Consider the following 6099-nt stretch of genomic DNA (forward strand, 5'->3'; position numbering starts at 1 on the left):
GAACTCGGATTGCTAGATGAGCCCTGTGTAATGCGAAGATTTGACTTGTGTTTAGGTTTTTTTAGACATAGGCAGTATTCCATAAACACGGTTGATCGGTATTCAAAACTGTTACGTAAACATGGATTGTTCGGAGACGGCGAAGAAATAAAATATCAAAAACCAGATTCGGCAGTATTCAATACTCAAAAACATACACGTATTATTGATAAAGAGACGTATGTTAAATTTATAAATAATATGAATTCTAATTTATCTAAATTTAACGCACCTCTGTTATTAGCGTTCTACGCAGGACTACGTACCACAAAATTAAAAATTAAAAATTGAAAATTAATTAATTTTACAAAAACCTATGACACGGCCGCGTCTCTGAAACGTATGGAAGACGGAATCACGGACAATGAGAATACGTCTGAGGATAACGAACGCGAATCCAAAGGTGGGCAAGTTAATCGTAAACGTTAACCCGTCAGTAGGCGCGTGTATGTTAGTAACACAGTTAGGCGCGTATGAGCGCGGCGCTCACTTTCCCAGTTTTTACTAATTAATGTTGTAAATCGAACTGTAAATGAGAATTTTATTATGAATAATTAATTAGGATCACTTTGTTTATTTATTATTAATAAATGGTAGTTACAATACTTGGTCAAAACGTATTACAATTAAAAAACTAAGATAGAAATCTCTGAAATAAAAATTTAAAAATACATACATAATAATTATTGCAAAATAATATTTTGAGTTGAAAAATTAAAATACATGCATTATAATTAATTATAGCTTTAGTTTAAAAAAATATACTTGGAGATGAAAAATAAAAAAATAATGTATATACATTAGAGATGTTACGAACTGTTCGATTTTCGAACCCAACCGAACCGAACTCTGAGTGTTCGGTTCGGTTCGAAAACCGAACTGGAAATTCCAAATAATCGAACCGAACCAAATATCTAATAGTTCCGTTCGATAATCGAACCAGAGAAATAAAAATAAAAGTCGATGGAGTAACGACTAAAATTATAAATTATTATCAAATAATTAATAATTAATAGATTAATATATATTAGTTGTTTAATGTTTGCTTGTTTTAAATATTGATGTTTTTCGCTTTTTCTTATTAGTTATCGTCATATTAATAATTAAAAATTAAAAATCTCATACATAATAATTATTAACTAGGTATTAAAGTATTTAAAGTATTTAAGGAAATAGTAGTAAAATCTTTATTCAATAATTCTGAGGTATGGTGGCTAAATGATAAATAAATAAATAATTAAATATTAAATAAAATAATATCCAATTTAACTTTTAATGTTCGGTTCGAGTTCGATAAAATATTTGAAGAGTTCGGTTCGGTTCGGGTTCAATTAAAAGTGTGTAGGTTCGGATCTGTTCGAGTTCGTTAATTTAAAGAAAATTTCAGTTCGGGTTCGGTTCAACCTTAAATATTATGGTTTACATCTCTAATATACATATCAGTTATATTCTGAATCGGATTTTTCTTCTGATCCCGTTTGACATGATTTGCAAATAGTACTTGTATGCTCTTTACAAATACGGTTATTGCATAGCTCACAGCATACCTAAACATAAAATATTTTTTTGAATTCATTATTTATAAAGTTTATTATTATATTTCTTGTAATACTCACCATTGTTTTTCGATTTTTATTTTTTGGACAATATGCACATTTCAATCTTTCTTTCACTGCTCCATGCTGTTCAGGCTGTGTAGGCTGTTTCTTTATTCCTGCTATCTTCATAATTGTACTCCGAAGTTGAATACTCAATGTTGGTATATCAAGTAGGTTGATCATAAATTCTTTAGCAAGTTCTCGACCCAAACTTCTAAGATAATTTCGACGAGTAATAACATTGCCAGTATTTTCCCGATAAATTATTTGGCTATTGATTCCCGCAATATTCATTAGAGAGAAAAATATTGTCAATGGTCATCTACAGCTTACTCTAGAAACAGAATATTCTCCCTTCAATTCATCAACAACATCTACTCCTCCTTTTGTAGAGTTGTAAAAGGTAATAATCTCGGGTTTATTTTGGTCACCAGAATCTGTATCTATAACGCCTTAATTATGCATACTAGATACCAATATGACATTTTTGTTTTTACGAGGCACGTACGACGTAATCATTAGATTTTTACTATATCCAAATAAAGTTGAATTTTTTTCCCTACGTTTAGTATCTAAAAAGCAAGGTGGGATTTCTTTTTTATTTTTGCGTAGAGTTCCAACAATTGTCAAATTATGATTTTCAAGCAACTCATTTACCAATGGTATGGAAGTGTACCAGTTATCTATCGTGATATTTCGACCAGTTTTAGAAATTGGAGTTATCATCCTTTTTACAATACTTGATGGCTTATTTTCAAATTTGTATGGGCCGTCTGGCTGTGTTCCTACATATACCTCCATGTTAGAAGTAAAAAAAGTACGTGAATCCAGCAAGGCTTGAATTTTTATGCCATACTTATTTGGCTTGTTCGGGATATACTGACGAAAACTACACCTTCCTCTAAATCCTTCGAGCATTTCATCGATAGTGCAGTTTTCCCCAACAGTATACACAGCCTGACAGCGTTACAAATCCATCGAATATCATTCGGATGGCGGCTAGTTTGTCATACATTTTTCTTTCAGTTCTTGTATTTATATCATCGAACCTGAGTGCACGAAGCAACAGATAAAATCGTTTTAGGGGCATGACAGCACGAAAATATTCGGGGGATAAAGGATCGTCTGACCAAAGATCTTTCAAATTCAAATGGTTGCTACGTAAAACACCTGCCAAGTACAGAAGCCCAAACAACGCTTTTATTTCCTCTCTAGTCGTATCTAGGCAATCTCTTTCCCGTTGAAAATTTGTACGAATCTTAGTCAAATAAATATTAGTACATTTTACTATTTCATCAATGACCATATCCGGAAAAAATAACTTCCGACAATCAATAATAGATTTTGCGTCTCGTGCCACTCTTTTTACGCCGGGTAAATGTAACACTATATTACGTCGAAGTGTACGACTATTACTTGGAGTGCAACTTTCTTTATACCATTTTGTCACTTTATCCTTACCTAAATAGTAATTGAAATTGTCTCGTATGAGTGGACTTCTAGATCGCGATCTTGATGCAACTGAGGCATTATTTATTCTAGATGAAGACGGATTTATGTGTACATCCACAACTGTATCCGACTCAGAATCAATTTCATTGTGCGTATTTGTACATACAAAATCCGGATCAGCGTCAGTGTCATCAGAATCATTTAATAAATTATCTTCTTCAGTTTCATCTTACCAATTACACATATTTTGTATATTATCAGACATAATAACGCGAAATTATAAAAAAAACTATACGAGAAAAATACATACACCAACAGTTGCGTATGAGCACGCCGCTCACTTTATCAGAACTGACAAGTTTAATCTATTGTCATTTCAACACAAGACTATGGACCGGGTTATTTTATTTTTAGAAAAGGGCCTAGATAAAATAGCATAAGGTATACGTAGTTTTCAACAATTTAAAAATTAAATTGAAACCAGTGGTAGCTAAACTAATAACGGAATGAGCGCCGCGCTCATACGCGACTTCTGACGGGTTAAGATAGAAATTACAATTTTTGTTTCAAGTCACAATAATCATTCTACTACTAGTAAATATATTAGTGTATTATACTATAATATTCTAGTCAACAGATTTGACTTCGCCAAGATGTGCAAACGCAGCGGTGAAGGTTCTCTGGTCCGACGGCTTTTGGACACGTCGTTGAACCGAAACGCGACATCTGTAGATAGAAATAGAAATAGAAACAAAATCAGGAAAGTTATTATTTCTCCGTCCTTATAATCAAATATTAGTGTTATCGATATGAAACCATTACTAATTATTATTTTACAAAAACCTATGACACGGCCGCGTCTCTGAAACGTATGGAAGACGGAATCACGGACAATGAGAATACGTCTGAGGATAACGAACGCGAATCCAAAGGTGGGCAAGTTTTTTTTTTTCCGTTTGAACCGACAGCAGGGGAGGATCTGTGTGAATATTACTACTCCCTAAGGTGGGCAAGTTAACCGTAAACGTTAAGATAGAAATTACAATTTTTTTTTCAAGTCACAATAATCATTCTACTACTAGTAAATATATTAATGTATTATACTATAATATTCTAGTGAACAGATTTGACTTCGCCAAGATGTGCAAACGCAGCGGTGAAGGTTAGGTTAGGGAATTAGTTAGGGTTAGGTTTAAGAAATAAAAAAAAATTTAAATATTTTTTTTTGAAAACTATTATTACTATTGTAGATTACTGAAGCGGTTGCTGGTCAATTACCAGCAGTTGGTTCAATGAAAAAAACTGTTCAACGAATTCGCCAAAAAGAATTAATTGCACCAGCAATTCCAGCTCCATTGAAGGAGTTGATCATTACACCAGAATTTACAACAACATTAGATGGTAAACCATTTTTATTGTATGATAGTTACTCGCAAAATCAAGAAATTCCACGCATATTATTTTTTTCAACTACGGAAAATCTTGATAATATATGTTGGATACAAGTTTTAATTTTAATGTTGTCACGCCGGAGCGTGTGACGCGCCGTCCAACCTTTGGACCCCCAATATCGCGCGACCAAGCTACCAGTTACCGCTTCCCCGCCGCCGGTTTTTTTGTCGTCCGTCTACCATCTACGGAACAGGTCCACCATCCGGTGCTCTGTCGCCGTCACTGCGCCATTTTTGGTATACGCTTGGTTATTTGTTTATTTTTTAATACGACCGTCCGCGTTCTGATGCGTCGGTATTAATTCTGTTGTGTATTGTCCGGCCGATCTTACCGTGCGTTTCTGAGCCCCCGCTCGCTCTCGCACCCTCGTGTTCCGCCCGTCCGTTTTACGCAGTGCGAACCGTCGCGTTTATTGTGTTGTCGCTTGAGCCGCGACAACGGACATCCCCACGTGCCGTTGGTAACTAAGTTTTCGCGTATCAATCTCGCACTTGTATCTTGTAAGTATCACATTTCGATCACCTCTATCAACGATTGCGTCGTCCAGTTTGGATCACCTCCATACCACGGTCGACCACCGCACGTACGTACGTGGTGTCGTCGACCCTTTCGTCATTTTTGGCGATAGTGCAAATGTCGTAATCACCGTCTGCCGGTTCATCGTCGCTCCAGACCAATCATAGCACCACCGTCGTGTTATCATCAAACCAGCCAGGTTATCAGGTCGTACACCCGCTATCACGGTTATCTACTCAGGTTGGAGCTCGCTCCTATACTTCCAATGTAATAGCCGCGGCGAAGTGGCAACATAGGTGAACTAATAGCGCTAGTAGTAGTTGGCCCGCAATTTTGCAAGCGGCGCGCGTGCCGGCGTACGCATTGTTATGTTTTTATATTTACTATTCATATTTATATTTATCTAATTATCTATTACTTTTACAGTTTTAAGTTTTATGAATTTATAATGGTAAAGTGTGTAGTTGTGGGCTGTACTTCGGGGTACACTAGCAATAAAGAAAAATTTAATACATTTTGTGCTCCCAAACATCTTGATCTTAGAATAAATGGCAGATGAAGATTCCGAGAAAAAATTTTACTCTCACTGAAAAATCATATGTCTGCGAAAAGCATTTTAAAGAGGATGATGTTGTGAAGTTTTAGGAATCTGGTACAATTAAGGTACGTACATGAAATATAATGCCTACAGACTATGATTTAAGATACACATACACATTATATCTTAAACAGTGCCACAGACTATAACTATTGATTAATTTTCCTGTGTGCCTAACGAAATTAATTTTAATTTAAAAAAAAAAAATGTATATTGACTTATTTTAGATTCCGTACAACCAGTGGCGACTAAAAGAAGGAGTAGTCCCCTCATTATTTCCAGGTCCAATTTATTTATCAAATATTAAAAAACCACGAAAACCACCATGTGTACGTGTTAGCACGAGTAATACTTCTAATTCTAATACTATTTTAAATCAAAAAGTGGATTCATTCAATAATGCAGAAGTATTGAATATAGTGGAAAACCTTATTGAGGATATTG

This window comes from Diuraphis noxia, unplaced genomic scaffold (assembly GCF_037042655.1).
Source record: "Diuraphis noxia isolate RWA-SAM2 unplaced genomic scaffold, SU_Dnox_SAM2 contig0001, whole genome shotgun sequence".
In the NCBI taxonomy this organism is placed as follows: Eukaryota; Metazoa; Arthropoda; class Insecta; order Hemiptera; family Aphididae; genus Diuraphis; species Diuraphis noxia.